The sequence below is a fragment of the Lissotriton helveticus genome, chromosome 1_1, assembly GCF_964261635.1.
Source record: "Lissotriton helveticus chromosome 1_1, aLisHel1.1, whole genome shotgun sequence".
NCBI lineage: Eukaryota > Metazoa > Chordata > Amphibia > Caudata > Salamandridae > Lissotriton > Lissotriton helveticus.
In genome coordinates, this window is record NC_136057.1 from 1251016946 (window position 1) to 1251035769 (window position 18824).

The following is an 18824-nucleotide window of genomic DNA, read 5'->3' on the forward strand; positions in this document are numbered from 1 at the left end:
ATCTGTGTGCACACTTAAAAAACCCTAAAACAATAGTGTTATGTTATGATGGTAGAAGAAGGTTCACCAGATTAAAGCGCTTATTGGTTATGCGATGACCCAAAAAACAGCAAGGGTGGAATAGTGATAGAGAGGAAGTACATAGACCGTCCAGATGTCCAGAGGTGAGCAAGCAGTCGCCAGCAATGCGTGTCCCCACCTCACACAGCCAAAGTCAGCCACAGCCTCTACCAGTCCAAGCAGGACACACTCTCAATATGTCTCAATATGAGTCTCAATATGTGGTCACTATATGTGGTGGCATTACATAACATTAGACTGATCGGCGATTCACACCCCCACTAGAGTCACCAGACTCTTGCATGATCGTTGGTGCAGCGGTGCGTTGTGCGGGGAAAGGTAGCAAGTGCGTATTTGCTATCAAATTACTATCAAAACCACTGGCAGCTATGATGGGGCGCTGCGGAGCTTTCAGACTACAGCAATTCACAATAGGTACTGACCTGAGCGATATCTCTTACATTGCACAGTATGAAATATGCACGCGCTGTTCATTTATTTATACAGTTCTGCCCCGTTTATTTCACCATCGAGGCACCCGACAACTTGCGCATTATGGGGCAGATGTACAAGGAAGTACCGCAGCTTGGCACCGCAAGCCCTTTGGCTGTGCCACACTGCGGCACTTCAAAAGCACAGGGATGCAACATATTTACAAGAATATATCGCATCTCTGTGCTTACCCCTGAGCTGGCGCACAAACTGAAGCCATGCACTGGTGCAGGCACCCTTGTACCATGGTGCAAGGATGTGTGCGTAGTGGGGAGATTGTTTTGTGCAGGAAGGGGCACCTTCCTGCACAAAAACAATCACTACAGGCATTTTCCTCTGTCAATGCGTGCTGTAGAAAGCAGCAGGCAGTGAAAGAGGTAAAAACGAGGAGAAATAAAAACTGTTCTCCTCGTTGCGCCTCAATACGCCACCTCTAGGGTGGTGCTGCATTCAGACGCATCTCCAGATTTAAGATTTCTCGTAAATCTGGAGATGTGTCTTGTTCCATGGGTGTTGCATGGGAACATCCACAGCAAACCCCATGGAACGCCCCTTCAACGCAAAGTGCGGCGTGTGAAGGGGCCGTATTTACAAGATGAGGAAAAGTCACGCACGGTGGCTTTTCCCGTCCTTGTAAATATGGAGGAGCCCCCTGCGCCACCAGTACGTCACGAAAACTGACATACTGGTGGCGCAGCGGGCTTGTAAATCTGCCCCTATAAGGCCAGAATCTTACGGCCGCGCGCAGCCTGCACCTGAGGATGTCAGCGGTGTGCAGTGACATCACGGAATTGGATGCACAGCACTGCCAACATGCCACGGGTCAATTCAGGGCTTGCATACTTCAGGGCAGCCTCAGCCTTTAATTGCTAAATCAACGGTATTAATTAGTTCTTGCTCCCTGCTTACTTGTAATCATACTCACGTGGCCGGTATTGGAGGAAGATGGGGGTGAGCAATGCTCTCACATGCTGAACGGTGAACGGTTGCCAAGGTATTCACATAATTAATTAGATGTATAGTGTTTTTGAGTCATTGAATGTGCAGGAAGTGCCAAGGGCGCCTCGGGTGAGTTCAGGGCTTACCTAAGTGGTGAGCGCTACTTCCTCAATTTCCCACAACTGCATTCCCGCTACTATATTCTTCACTGCAGCCTCTGAATTAAATGGTCGTGGTCATTAAATAGTCATAATCAGAGGTGTGGAGAAGGTCCAAACTCACCCGTTGGAATCAGTCATACTCTCTGCGGCAATCCCATCAGTCACTCCGCCGCCCCACCGCAGGTCTTTTGTTGAGAATGAGATGTGGGAGGCCGTAAAACAGCTGTGAAATGAAAAAAAAAATTACAAACCCACATTGCAAACGGCAGTATCTTTAAAAGTTATTACCGGTACCTTTGTAATAAAAAAAACACATCACTGCAGATTCATTTAATTTAGAAAACGTTTTCCCCAACATCCTTCAGTGTATCTCTTTAGCTACAATTTTTGCATGTGAGACTACTTTTCACATCTTCATCTGGGACACTTTTAAGGGGCCAAGATGTAGCCTTTTGGGTGAGCTATTGGCTGATGCAAAATGTGCCTTTTAAAAATACAGATTGTGAACCCCTTCTGCTTTTTACTGTTACAAACATCTTTTTCCCTATTTCCTCCATGCTTTAGTGCAGACATAAACAACCTATGCAAACTACCAGGATACAAGAGGGGCAGAAGGAACTTCTGTTTGAAAGTGCACAGCTGTATTTAACCCTGCTGACAAATCATAGAGAAATTAGTTTTTTTACACTGGCAAGAGGTGGCTGCCTGCTATTAAACAAAACTCTGAATAAGAGAAATGTTGAAACACCTGCACATTGCATCTGTGGTGCCACAGAAGATTTGATTTGTGTTTTTTTTTACTAGACTGCACCCTGTACAGTTCCGTGAGAAGAGTACCATTACCAAGCTGCTTAAACAAGAACATCTAGACAAGCCGGATGAGAAAATTTTCTTCCTCCTAAGTGACTTGTTCAAGTAAGCAGAAAACAGTGGACTGGGAGATTCCAGAGAAACAGCTGGAAGCGAAGAACAAAACAGTTGCAGAAGGGGTTTTACACCGGAAGTGCCCCAGGCCTCAACTGCCTTATACAGGGGTCAGGGCTCGTATTATTTTTAGGAGCAGATGAGGTTCATTGCCTTTTGCAAAAGTAAAGCGTGAATACTAGTGTCTTAATTGCATGTTTTAATTGAATTTTTGAAGAAAAAAAAAAACGTTTACATTTTTATTCTGTACTTAGTGCTTCCGTAAAAATTCATGTAATTATGTATTATTCCTGTGTGAAAGGCAGCCTTCCTTCACAAATGGGCCGAAAACACTGTAAATACATTCAAATTCAATTCAATTCTAGAGAGTGTGCTTCTTAGTGACCATTAACATTTATAGTGACGTGAGACTGTTAAAGACTTCACACATGTGGCTCTCAATGATATCCATCAATCAAACATGTTGTTAACATATTCGCTTTATGAAGTTACACAACAAATTCATACCAGGAACCTTATCTCAGTATGGCCCTATAGCCTTGGAGTCGGACATCTTACAGATAGGCAAATGTGTGAAGAAATGTAATTTAAACTATGAGACACAAAAAGCATTGTCATCAGGTGCGTCAAAGGTATGTTTGTTTCCGTGCTGTTGTGTAGCATTTTAGAATCCAAGCGTAATTTATCGATTCATGCCCTTAAATAGGTATAATTCACATTGCCCTTAAATAGACATGGAAATCATACCCATATTTAGACATAACCCATCCAGTCCAAATACAGTCATGGCTACTTCCACTTGTTCCAAAAAGCGACAACGATTTCTTGGAAAACTCGGCTTCAGCAGTCAGGGACATCCCCTTGCTTGAATATGGATTTGTCCTAGAAATCATGGAGTTTTCAAAGAGCTACCATTCCCTTGGGGTTCTTTAATGACGTTATTATGTCCGACTTTACGTCAAACTAGGCACCATCAAGGTATAAATATGCCTACACTTGCCCTAGAAAATACACGGTGGTTCGGAGCAGTTCGACTATCTACTTGCCCAACGCAGCTCGCTACAGCAAGTGCCAAAGGAAGCCGACCCTCCAGCCGACGCACTGATCAAGAAGCTGTCCTGTGTTTCCATGCTCCCCCCGCGGGGTGTTGGGAAACCAAGCCCGAGTCAGAGATACCAGACCTCCTTCATTCTAAAACCTAGGTACGGAGCTGATTAGACCCTAAGAGAAATCTTGGTTAGATTCTTGGCAAAGAAAACTAAACCTATGCTACACCTCACTTACTTCTACCCTCGTACTAGACTTAGGTTAGGTACATTGGGGTAGGCGTATTTTAGAAGCACCAGTTGAGTACTTTTAGCCTTTGTTATTTATGTATGTATTTATATATGGTTTAGAAACCATACAATGCTTTTACAGTATTATTTTATAATTCTCTTCTTACTGTATGCATTATACTTTGCAACCACTATTACGATTGTAGCAGTTCACTTTACTTGCATGAGAAAGAAGACTGTTCAATAAACCCTTTTATTGAAAACACCCGTCTCTCTATTTCTCTGCACCTCTTATGAAACGAAGCAAGCACGATTGACTGAGTGAAATATCTATCTATTGTTTCCACAACACTGGAGATCAGTTTTATTCTTGGGGAAACAAAGTTGTCATGTTTATGCGGTTGTCAGAAACTAATCCCTTCTTGTTTATTCGAGAACGTTTCTAGTGACCTCTGAGCTAGCTGGCACTCACAATTAAGTCTAATATATTCGATAGAGACCTAGTTGACCTAAGTCCTACGTCAAATCTATAGGATATATTATTCCAATGCGCAGAGCCTATTGTGAATATAGGAACTACACTACATGATGCCCAACGTTTGGTAAGGCACTAATTTAACGCTAGATACTACAGTAACTCAGTCGTGCTTTTCACAGAGACACCTTTTCCCCGTAAAATACTCCAATAGACGTCTGGAGTGGGTAAAAGGATAAAATATCCGCCATTACCGAGTAAGACGAAAATCCTATGTATTAGTTTTTTGTTTGATTCAACGTTGAAGGATACAGTGTTCCAAAATATTGTGCACCTTATCTTTGTTTCCTTGAAACTTGCTCTGCAAACTTTCATTAAACAATGTCTAATAACAACGGCAATAATGGAACCGGTGGGGCTGCAGCAACCGCAAACCAACTGGGTTTAAACATTACAGGTTTCCAAGAAACCGACCCGGATGCTATAATCATCCCGGAAAATTTAAGGAAAACCTCACTATAAAGCTTAAAACAAATGGCCTATCACCTAGAGGTGGTAGGATAATTTTTGTCATAGAGGCACACGAATATCGGCAGACAGAGGTATTCTATTCATGGATAGTCTTCCCTGAAGCAAATGCAGTATCGCATGTGTTTCACTTCTACAAAGTAGAGGATAATCCAACAGAATATGTTCCTTTTGAGGACATTGAAATTCCACTAACTTACCAAGAGCATCAGCTCTGGTTTAAAGGCACCCTACAACATAAAAATCACATTACCAGTCTCAGGCCACTCAGTAGACCAGGAGCAACACGGCCGGTACTAGCCAGCTATACACCACATCCTGACATTGAAGAAATGTCAAGTGAAGAACTATTAGTTCAACTAATACAACTAATAAAAATAAATAGACAATTGGTTCAATATGTCATGCAGACTCTAACAGTCCAACCTCCTATAAGGATTTCACAACAAACCCCTCACCAGGGGAACACAAATAAAATTACACCACAGACTATACAATCAGTCATTGGTAAATTACCTGCAAAAAGGGAACAAATTCCATTCTGGTTAGCTAAAAAAATTACTCAAATTGAGGCAGTATTTCCTGACAGTACACCTCATGAGAAACACAGAATATTTAGAGGACTGCAACACTTGGGGTACAGTCTTTGCTGCAATTTACACAAAAACACATGGTGTTCCATCTATGAGGGTGATACCAGACGTCCTGAAACAGATTCAAAATGAATACGGGGCAGAGCCTGCTTTAAATCTGGGTATGAAACTACTGAAAGATTTCCAACAGGTCTCAGCTATAACATTGGCTAATAATAAAGGTGAAGCAGCATCCGTGGCGATCCACCAAAAAATAAGAGACATTGATATAACTGAGCAACCATATGAACGGGCCAGAATAATTGAAAAATTCTATGAAGAACCAGGTAGAGATAGTTTGGGTGGGAAACCAGTAAAACCCCAACTAACAGAAAATCCTGAAAAGGTCTTTATTAAATACTCTCACTACTCCTAAAAAGAAGTGGGAAAATACTAAACAAACTTCTAATGAGAAGCGTTCTCAGTCCCGAGGAAGGTCCCCTCAAAAGGAGCCCTCTGAAAAGAGGTATAACTTCAGGAACAGGAATACTTTGAGAAAACCTGATAGATATCAAGATAATGATACACGTTCCTCTCGTACCTTTCAGACTTCCTCACAGAAATGGGAAAGAAGAGGACGGTCAGAACACAAGGAGGAACACGTGAAGTCCAAAGACGCTCAACACGTTACAAAAAATAAGAAAACCCAATTCACCAAAAAGAAGGTAGCAGGTCTAAAGATCAGACATGCCGAGGATCTTGAGGACACAACTCAAGAACATGGAGTGGGCCCAGACAATGCTGGACAGCACAGTAGAAGTCACCATAGCTTGCAAGATCTTGAAGGATCATCTGGAGACAGTGGACTTGAATGAGTACATTCAAGTTGAAACAGCTGATAGCAGGGTTAGTGGACCCCATAAGCTATATGAAGTAACACTCCTGATGGAGGGGGACATAACTAGGAAAATAAGAGCATTCTTTTGGGAAAATCTCTCTAAAGGTTATGACATTCTTCTAGCTGAAAAAGACTGGTCACCAAAATTTGTCAGGGAGTGCCCATACGGCGAAGACATCATTATGCCAGCCTTCTTGAATCATATTCCAATTCACTTAAAATACACCTATGCCAGATAATGGGCTGTAGCCCAGGTCCCAGCATTATATAAAAATCATGTGGGCTGAGGTAAGGATTCCCCTCACCACAAAATTCAGTTAAAATCACAACAAACTGCACAGAGGCAGTATCCAGTTAAGCAAGAAGCTAAACAACAGGTCAAGGAGATCTTAGATCAACTTGAATACCAAGGGGTGATTGAAACATGCACCTCATCCATGAACAATCCTTTGTTTCTTGTCTCCAAACCAGACAATACATCTTGTCTAGTTCTGGACTACAGACATTTAAACTCCTGTTGCAAAACTTTTGCAGTACAAAATGCACAAAGTGCAGCACTAATGAATAACATTGTGCGTAAAAAATATAAAACCACATTAGATAGTTCTAACGGTTTCCTATGTCAAAACACTGCCCCTGAAAGCAGGAACTTGACCGCTTTCTCAATTATGGGGACACAGCGTCACTTCTGTTGTCTCCCCCAGGGATTCAAGAATAGTCCGGTGTTATTTTCAGCCAGAGTAACAGAGTTACTACAAACGTGTGATGATGAGGCATTATCATATGTCGATGACATCTATCTAACAGACGATGCCTTGGACAGGCACTTGAACAGAGTGAATACCATTATACTTGGATTCGCCTCTGAAGTGTACAAATTCCACTTTAAGAAATCAAGATTTGCCCACCTCAACGTCCTTTTTCTCGGATACGAGTTACCAAGTGAAGGCAAAAACCAGGCAGACAACTTTTTAGAAAAGTGTGCGCTGCTCCAACCTCCAAAAACACTGAAAAACTTACAGTCAATTCTAGGTTTCCTGAATTTCGGAAGAACATACATTCTAAATTACGCAGAAAGGGTTAAACCTCTCTTTGAATTAATCAAACCTGATTTTAAAACAACTAATTGGACTCAAAAACACACAGAAATTTTGCGTTCAGTGCAAACAGACATATTAGCAACAACACATTTACAGACAAGCGTAAACGTACGCAACCTTGTAATCAGAATAATCCCAGGAAGATGCGGATTTACGTACTTAACCTTTAATGAAGGTGAAAAAGTACCAATTGCTTATAAATCACACTTGTACACACAAGCTGAAATGAAATTCACTTCAACAGAAAAAATTCTGACAGCGGTTCAAACTGCAGTAGCAAAAGAGAGAGCCTTCGCACAGGGTAAACACATAATGGTCGTTACTCCTGTACCTGCCTTAGAAGCAGTGACAAAAGCAAGCATTCCGAATGGAAAGGCTTTATATCCAAGATGGATACAATGGGTTAACTCTCTTGCTGCAACGTATGTTGAATACTTTTTTGGCCCCCTACTTGAAAACTCAAGAATTTCTACAATACGAACAAGAATGCCCTCTGGCCACTGAGATTCTGCCTCTGGAACAGTACGAATGTATAATTTATACAGACGGATCAGCACAGTCCGCAATTGGGGGTAAACAAGCTTACAGTGCTGTGTGCGATTGTTAAAGGTCGCTTGCGCAATGGTAAATTCCGACCTATGGTCACAAAAACACAATCTCTCGGAGACTGTACAGCTCAGCGAGCTGAACTAAAGGCTTTTAAGATGGCGCTTTAAAATACTGATCGCGAATTCCCCACACTCATAGAGTGCGATTTGTATTACTGCGTTCAATCTTACAATGAATACTTGCAGAACTGGGTTCAAAACGGTTTCAAAGATGCAAAAGGTGGCACAATCAAGCATAAGTTGTATTGGAACAAGTAGTTCAATTACAGAAAGAACTACAAAAGACTTATGTGATCCATACACTGAGCCATCAATGTGATGGCGTTCACGTTGCAGGGAATTCATTGGCTGATGAAGCCGCGAAGGCAACTGTGCAAACGGCTTCCATAGCTGCAATCACAAAAGACGGCGAAACAATGCTAGCTGTCAATGTCACAAGCAAAGGCAGAGGTGCAGCGATACCTCTAAACTATCTACTCGAATATTCATACATAATTGATGCTTACTCCATCCCTTTTGCTCGAATCCCTGGTGTGGGGGATATAGTCATTCCAAACAGGAGACATAGTGGAGCTTTGATACAAGGAGCGCATACGGGAGAGGGTCTGATACATCAAGGGATCTCTAAATCCATTTTAGAATTAAAAGAGACATACTGGTGGCCAGGGATGAATGCCTACATTCATGAATTTGCAATTAATTGCCATGACTGCAACAGAGATCGCAGCAGAGAACGCTGCCAGATACCTGACTACAGTGTAGCCAGCCCAGTACAAACACCATTGTTAGACAGCATTAGACTATCTACACGCAGACGTCCCTATGGACAAATGCGGTCCCACAACTATTAGGACAAGATTCCTTTGGATGTGGCCTCAGCGCTCGACTGACGCCCGAACTGTTATAAAAGATCAGCACATACGCAGTCGGCACGCTACGTTCTGACCAGGGTACTGCGTTTAGCTCTAAAGCTTACAAGGAGGTCGTGGCCAATCTGGGCGTTGCATTGCAGTATTCGAGTCCATTCCATCCTGAGGGAAATTCTGAAGTAGAAAGAAAAAAACGGGACATAAAGCAATCTATAACAGCTAGGGTATTAGGCTCGGGTGACGGGTGGGTCAAACATCTAATAAGTGTCCAACGTAGTTTAAATAATCTGCCAAGAAAATCTCTGGGTGGAATCACTCCGTATGAAATCCTTTTTGGTACTAGAATGCTTGTCCAGGACCTTGATCGTCACACTTCAGTGGTGGAACAAAAAACCCTTTGCTATCAAAGACCGTTTGGCTGTTTTGCAGGACTTAAACGAGAAAAAGAGAAGTCAAAGCAACCAAATACAGAACCAACGACGACTGAAGGAGAGCCACCCATCCCAGCAAGGCCTGTCTGGATTCCAAAGATTGGGGATCTAGTCAGAGAAAAGATCGCGGATAAGAAGGAATTTGGGCCTTCTTACAGAAAACCAGTACCTGTGCTAGCAATCCACGGATCAAGAACAGTGTTACTGCCGCCCCTTGCTGGAAGAAAAGAGAACAGGTTTGTATCTATCGACCTGGTCGAACCACATCATGTGGCCCATAATAAGTAGTAGGCCCAGTGGACTCCAAAGATGTAGCCAAAGACCAAATCTTGCTACTATCCAAGAGGTTCAGACTGAGAGATTGATAACATTTGAAGACTCTGCAGCACAGACCAAAGGACTAAGCAATAAAGCTATGGAACTTGTGCCTCTTGAGACCCAAATAACAGTTTGTCAAGACACTCCTGTCTACAATAATGTAGCATCTGACTACACTAACATGACAAAGGATCCGGTATCCCCAGTGATTTAAAAAAATCCTGATGCAAGTCCAACAATTAACAGAACTGCCTCTGGCTATTTCATTAACGTTGATACGTTTTCTGAGGATCCCAGTGAGCCTGAAACAACGCCAGTAAATAAAACATTTAAAGAACAAGTAACAGAACTTTTTCAGCAACTTGAAAAAACGTATCTGGTTTCCCCATGGGTTGAATTTTGGATTGTGCTAGGTGTACTTTTTCTCCTACTTTGGCTAATCCTGGTATTAACTTTGGGGATGCTGATAAATGGAAGATATAGTAAAATGGACACAGCAAGTAAGAACATCAGCGTGCTCCTAAAGCCACACAAATCATCTCATCGTGAACAAAGAGACTTGACATCAGTGAACATCACAGCCGTTCCTATACCTGGGGTATAGCATGGGATAGAACTGATTATGACATCCTTGGCCCTGCAGAGCTGTTGAAGATTCCACATCAATTCCTTGAGTGATTTTGTTTCACCCAACACATTTTCTGATGATTGGGACTTTGAGACTATTAATAATATGATGTCAGATGTAGAGATGTCTGCTAAATTTACAAAACATGAATACTTAGAAGGTTCATCAGATTATGAACAAATGTACTGTTATAATCATTATGGCCATCATTACTTGCACAAATCTGGAAACCCTAGGAATGTTTATACTTTCAATCAATCTGAACATTGTCCTACGCCACCAAAGGGTAGCTCAAAAACATTTTATGAAAAATCTCCATACTTCTCAGGTTTTAATGTCTCAAATCCAGTAACCTTTTACTTTAAAAATAGTAATAAGACAGGAATGAAAAGTATGTGGACTAATACTAAGCACATTTATTCTGCAGCCTTTTATGCCCAGCTTTTGGAGTGATAACATAGAATCAAAAACTGTCTGGGGCTCAAAAGACTGGCAGGTGCAGGGAATAGAAGCTTTATTTTGAGCCTGCATTATCCCTGAACAAATAATGTTTTTGAACAACACTGTGCAACAGACCTTGGCCTGGCCAAGATAAAAGACTTGAACAAACCATCTATACCTATACCTACATCTGATAGCAAAAACACTTCAGAAGGAGGGGTAGATGTAAAAAATATTTTACTTAAAAGCAGAACTGATCCTGATTGGAAAAATTGGTTAATCCGTCCCACAGACACGAATAACTGTCAAGATAGATTCCTGAACAAGACACAAGGGTTTACAATAACTAGGCCTGATCCAAGATATGTCCAGAGACAACATCCAGGGATAGTAACAACATACAGTGTAGGAAAACTGTGCCTTGAGTGGCTAAAAAAGTCCACACTTACAGAGGTTAAACAACACTTATCTTTACTTAAGTATGGCGTTGATTTAAGGGACTTCTTACAAGGTCCTGCGTAACAACGGCATAAACGTTTCATATACGCAGGTATATACGCCATTTATATTGAAGCTTGGAAAGCAACACAGGCAGAGACTGCATAAAGAATACGAGAAACTGATCGTATTAATTTAGAGAAAGCGCTCTCTGTAGTTGACAATGGGTTAACGACCTTGTCATGCAGAATGTATTCTTTTGACAGCATAGTAACCTCTGCCATAGACATAATTGAATAGGACTTGCTCATGTTAAAGCATGGACAATCGCAATTACGTTCTATAATGCTTTTAGGCTGGACGTTACAAAATCTTCATTCTGGATATGTGCCAAGGCGTCTAATCAACACCACTTCATTGTTTTCTGTATTTAACCTTACAGATAAACAAATCACTCTGGCACAAAGAGGAGCAGACTATACTGTGCTGAGCATTGAAAAACTGGAAAAATTACCAATAACTGTTTCAGAAAAACCTGCAACAGAATGGCTAATACACGGGATAATCACTCTGCCTGTCACAATTTTCAATTTTCAATACTGTTTGAAACATATACCAGTTGCCGTGTATGAAAGGTTGGGTAAAGAATACATAAAGTCAACCTGGGAATTACTATACACACAGATGTTGGAGTGGGGGAAAATAAGTATTTCTTAGTGGTACACAATGTAAAAGCACACTAAGCGGTACACTTTTATGTCAGGGTATTAATTTACATGGAGCCTGTGAAGGTTCTTCAACCAACTTATCCTGCCACCTGCAAGGTTACCCAGCAGCAGTGATAGATCCAATTTTTAGGCAGCTTTCTAACGGGAGCTTTATAATGTTGAATGATCACAGCTGTTGTGGCATGTTTCCAGGAACAGCCTATCTCGTAACTGTGTCAGCCAGGGTCACTTGTTGTATGCAAGTATTGTTTCCTAAAGCTAAGACAGACGGGAGTCACCGTTATGGCCTTCACTGAACATCTTTTCTATTCAAATTGATACTTTAAGCAGAATGAAAGCCATTCTTTTACAAAAAACTGTGCCACTGACATCCAAAGAGACGTATGAACTACAAGTTGCAAGGTCCTCTGCAGAGATACATGCCCTTTTATCCACAAACTGCCCCGTACATTTCGTAGAAATGTTAGGTCGTATCTTAAACATGTCTGATACCAGTGGTATTGTACATGTATTTATAACAGTTTTTTCGGGACTGTTAGCACCCTTTGAAGCAGTCTTCAGCATTTTTCCAAACTTCGTGCACTCTGTGTTCGGCAGCCTGCCTCTCATTTTGGGACTCGTAGCAAGAATACTATTCTTGTTCCTTCTGCTCCGATATGGCAAGTCCGGTCAGCAGCGACACCCAGATTACCATAGAGAACACTCTCCTGGCAATGAAGTGTTGTGAGCGCATGATACAGATTCTGGGCCTGGCTCGTTTAAGAGACCTGAATACCACCAATGCATCGTGTTGTCCCCAGCGTCTACCAATCCTGATGACGGCCTTCATTGAGATGTCACAGACGCAATCTGCTGACGGTGAGATATGTGGATTGACAGGCACACAGGTACCATCTCCATCTCCACCGAACGTTGCTAATGCGGCTAACACTGAAGGCGATGCTTCACATTTTTGTGCTATCGGTTTACTTAATAAAGTGGTCCAACTTTCACCTACTGTGGTAGACGATTTCTTTGCCGGCTTAGAGGATTTAATGTTCTCTCCAAACAACGAGAATGACTTTTGAAGTTAACACACAGCGTTCTATGGGACTCTGTATACAACCTTCACTTTTCAAAACAAAATCTTCCAACTTTAAGAACTCTATTTTTCTGCGATTCGACTTTTCCCAAAATTGAGAAAAATTAAGTTTTGGGCACAAAGTAATCTGCTTAATGTAGAACTATTCTGAGAGAACAAGAATTCTTTTAAAACACTTCCCAAGTGACAATATTTGACCTTGTCCACAACCTAAACAGTTTATATATTTTGTCATGGAATGATCTCAATGTTTCTTCTGTATTTAAGAGCAATTTCATAAATGTTATTTCATGACTCAAGTCAAAATATCTTTATTTCAATTGTTAGAAGCAATCATAAAAGTATAAATAAAAACACATTCATTGCAATATTAAAAAATACATATTTGCAGTACAGGAATTCATCAATTTCAAGGGATTCAAACTCAGAAAGAGATTTTTAAAATTTAAAGTGCATTTAAATAATCATGCGTTTCCTCGTGCGCATCACATTTTTTAGATACAGTGTTGTTGTTGCTACACATAAGTGGTTGTCAAGACATTGAATATTAAGCATCGCCACACGACACTGACGATGTCCTAATTCTCTTAAAAATGGTAATAAAACATTCTTTCTTATTGCATCGTAAAATTTACAAAAGAGAAAAACATGGATAGTACTCTGAGGTGAAATATTGTCACAGGGGCAGGGAGATAGATCGTGCATCCAATTATTAATCATAGGAAAAATAACTAATCTGTGGAAAATACCAAATCTAAAGCGTGAGAGTAAAAAACACTCATATTTATTAGATACATAGATTAAATAGGGCTGAATGTTAAAAGTCATTAAAACCATTTGGTGCTGCAGGACAGAAGGTTTTAGGACCTCCGTTTCCGTTCTATGAGAGTCCAGAAAGGCTAGACCCTCCCTCTTCAGATCTTTCCATGAGCTAGCTTAAACATTGGTAGGATTCATGAAATAGTCTTCTCTCCCAATATCCTTTAAAAAGTTACGAACATAGTTCACCCATGGTATCCTTGTAGCTCCCTCTAATTTTAAAATGTCTGTCAGAACATCTCTATTTAGATGTGTCGCTTCTTGCGTCCAGAGCCTGTGCCATAATAGCACAGGCTCTAGCTTAATTAGGTCAGATATGTAGGAAAGACCCAGTTCTGCATGGCAATTATAATTAGGAGAGCTTTTGGGAAGTGCCAAAATATATTTTAAAAATGAGTTTTCAGCCATCTGAATGGGTGCGGGGTTTACAAAGCCCCAAACCCCACTACCATAGGTAGCGCCAGCCACACACTTAGCTTGATATATTTTTATTAATTCTACAGGTGGTCTAGTCCCTAATTTATTTGAAAAGATTTTAAGAGCAGCAGTCGATCTCAGGCGAGAGAGATCTTTACTCATCCAGGTACTTCTATAATTATAACCCTGCATTTAATCTAAGAGAAAACTCATACCTACTAGAAGAGGGAAACGTATTTTAGTACTCACCACATATCACAGAAATGGAGGAAAACTACCTGGAACTGACAAGTGGGAACGCCTACATCATAAAATACCCAACCTATCTTTCTAAAAATGCAGCCAAAAAATTTAAGCATAACATTATGAGAAAAAACCCTGACACACTGATCTCTGACATTTCTGTGTGTATGGCTAAAGGAGTCATCACGAAAGATATGATATTCTTCACCAGAAGAAAGGCGAAATGGCGCTATGCCCTTACAACGTTACTCTATATAAAATCCACTTCCAACATCCCTCATGGTACAAAATATATACCAAGAGCATCACCCAACCTGAGAGCCAACCTCTGCATTACTATCTTCAAGAATGGGATAGTGTTGATCCAAGCCTCTAACAACAACCTGGAAGAGTTCAACAACTCTTTCTCATTCCTAAAAAGAAACGTAGAGTCCACGAAGCCACTAATACACCTGAGAAACATAGAAGACAACCCGGTGACACCCAACAACACCAATACAATAGACACAACAACAAGTGTACGCCAGAAACCAGATCAATCCTTGCAATTAAGAGTCACTAGACCTTTACAATTTCAGAACCCGTCAGAAGACAATATAATCTCATCAGACAATATCTCAACAATTAAAAACTCCACCAGTAACCGACGGAGATCTGAACAAATTAGCACTCCATGCAGAAATCTCCAGTAACAGGTTTCTCAACCATGAGCCTCTTGCGGAACAGAAAGTACGTTGGCAAGGAATGAAGCTGAGAAAACACGAAACACAGATAACATCAACAACAACGCTGGATCACCAAGCTTAGACAGAACGTCCATCCCAGCAATCTCATCCCACAATATCTCCACTATTAGAAATTCCACCAGTAACCGACGGAGATCTGAACAAATTAGCACTACATCCAGAGACCTCCAGGAACAGGTTACTCAACCAGGAACCTCATGCGGAACAGAAAGTACGTTGACAAGGAATGAAATTGAGAGAACACAAAACACATATAACATCAACAACAACGCTGGATCACCAAGCTTAGACAGAACGTCCATCCCAGCAATAATAGTCCGAGGAGAAAACCGATCTAAGGAAAGAATTAAGAAGACAACGAGACATTGGCCAGAACGGAAATTCAGGAACAGTAAACGTGAAGACCGAAACTTACGGACTAAGAATCACATCACGTCACCTAAGATCATAAGAAAAATTCACAAGATCAAAACACAAATCAGTATCTTTTCACTGGATCTATTAAACGCCTTGAAAGGGATAGAAAAACGACGTGATATCACAGAAAATGCTCACACGGAAATAGAACACGTCAAACAGCTATTAAACATATCCGAAGACAAAAGCAAGAAGAGAGCGATGCCACTGTCAACCAGACAAAACAGACCAGAAAGGAATCAAAACTCTCTATCAGAAGCAGAGATACTAGCACTACTCAGGGAGTATGAACAGACGGACCCCAATAGGGGGCAGGCAATTAAAAGAGTACCGATTGACGTAAACAGAACATCCACGAGAAATGGAAGGAAACCCAATCTCAACAACCTACAACAAATCCAACTAACCACCGATACGTCTAATAGGATCACAGATGAAACAGAAAAATCTTTAAAATGCCTATTGCTCAACTGCCGATCGGCAATGAAACATGCGTCTGACATAGCCGATATCATTATCAATCAGGGAATTAGACGTTACTATCCTTACCGAAACATAGCTATCTGAATCCTCGTCCCCAGTCTTAGACCTGCTGGTGCCCCCGCACTATAACATAATGAGACTTGACAGACAAAAAAAGTCAGGAGGTGGTATTGCCTGTATCTACAGATCAAACTTAGAAATTGGCCAATTTCAATCAGAACCCCCGAATCATGCGAATACCTTGGGCTCCATATAAGATCGGCTAACAAACAGATCTGCAACCTACATGCCATATATCACCCACCGGGAAATAATATGAACTTCATAGACCAACTAATGGAGATCATCATTGCCAACTCTAGCAAAGACATCAATAATATATTTCTAGGTGATTTTAATCTACACTGGAACGACAACAATGACAAACAGGTCAACGGCTTTAAAGATTTTCTAACAGAGCTAAAATTATCACGAGCCTGTCTGGAACCTACACACGAAAAAGACTGGATTATTTCAAAGAATAATGACATCTCAATCCTCTCAATAGTACCATGCGACTGGTCAGATCACCACGCCATAACATTCTTAATACCATCAAGGGAGAAGATAAAAACCACTCAACCTAGCAAAATGAAAAGATGGATACGTGAAACCAGAGATTCAAACATGGATCTGCTAAGGGAAAGTTGCAAAAAAGACCTCATCCTACCTGACAACATGCAGAATGTGACGGATCTAACGAACCACTACACGACCACAATATCGCAAATAGTCAACTCCACCTTACCACTCAAATTGAAAAGCGTCTCGGAGAAGACTATACACCCATAGTTCAATGGAATATTGAACGAAGATAGGCGAAAATTGAGACGTGCAGAAAGAAAATGGAGACAACACCCGTCCTCCCCGGAGCTGAAATCCCTCAGAAGGATCAGAAAGGAATATAATAAAAAGATTATCAGTTCAAAAAAGGAATTTATCAGATCAGAACTGGATAACGCCAAAAACAGAACATGGAAACTGTTTGAGATTATAAAGCTACAATCTAATAAACTGGCAAAATCTGCCCAGGAGTCACTAAAACACAACTAAGCTGCGAGGAATTCTCAATCTTTTTTTAACAATAAAGCCAACGAACTGGAAAAAGAACTTAGGATTGCTGCAGATAACCCCAACCACAATACAACATCATCCCAACCTGCACAGCACTCTGCGAACAATGAGACAAAAAACAAGGCATACTGGGACACGTTCAAATTACTAGACCAGAATGGTGTTACCAAAACGCTCGCTGCCACTAAACCAAACAATCACTTCAACGACCCGCTACCATCAAAATGCCTGAAAGAAATCAGCCATATAATGATTCCAATTTAGACTCAAATTATATAAACGCCTCACTTTCCCAAGGGGTCCTCCAAGATTGTCTCAAGACAGGACAAGTAGTCCCGATCATCAAAAAACCCACAGCAGACCCGGCTGATCCAAATAACTATCGCCCAGTGACCAACAACCCTCTTCTTGCCAAATTAATAGAGAGATGTGTACAAAATCAGTTAAGCAGACATATAGACAACTTCTCTCTATTGGATGACTGCCAATCGGGCTTCAGAACTGGCCACAGCACGGAAACAGCAATCCTTCACATAGTCGATGATGCACTTCAAGCACTAGATCGCAACCAATCTTGTCTACTCATCCTCCTAGACTTGTCATCAGCGTTTGACACAGTTAACCACGAAAAACTTCTAATCAGACTTCACAACAGGATGGGAATTTCAGTCACTGTATTGAATTGGTTCAAATTATTCTTACAGAATAGAACTCAGAGATTCCTAGTAAACCAATCTCTTTCCCCTTCTTGCCCAAATACAATCGCGTACCCCAAGGATCGACTCTATCTCCTTCACTGTTAAACTTATACATCGAACCACTTACAGAAATCCTACGAAATTCTAAAATATCTTACCATATGTACGTGGACGACACGCAACTTTACATCAAGATCGCATCGCTGGAAGACACTACCATTATGAATGAGGCCCTCAAAATGTCGCTAAAATGGCTATCTTGCAATCACCTCAAGCTAAACGCTAATAAAACTGAATTCTTACTCATCGCACCTCAAAAGAATCAAGCAGAAGTGAAAGAATGGTCCAAAATGATCACAGCGTTGAACTGCACCCCGACGCTAGTTGAAACAGCTAAGTCTCTCGGAATCACACTGGATCAACACCTTGATATGAAAACCCACATCAAAGTAATGGCAAAAAACGCACGCTTTCATCTGAACTATTTAAGAAAAATGAAGTCATTTCTATCAGAGAACGACCTAAAACTAGCTGTGCAATCACTGGTGATCTCAAGAATTGCATATGGATGCACAACACTTGCAGGCCTTCCAAAAATCTCCACTGCTCCCTTAAAAGCATGCCTCAATGCAGCGGCTAGACTAATCACAGGATCGAGGAAATTTGACCACATCTCCCCTCACCTGAAAGCTCTAAACTGGCTACCCTACGAAGCTAGAATACAACTAAAAATGGCATGTATCGCCCATAAAGCGATTCATCCCAACACACCCAGATATCTTGCCCAGAAAATAAAAATTGCAGGAGGAAACAGACCTGTCCGGAGTGCCAATCTGCTGATGCTGAGACAACCTATCTTCAGGAAGAAAAAAACTTATGAGAGATCATTCTCTGGTGCAGCCCCTAGAATATAGAACTCC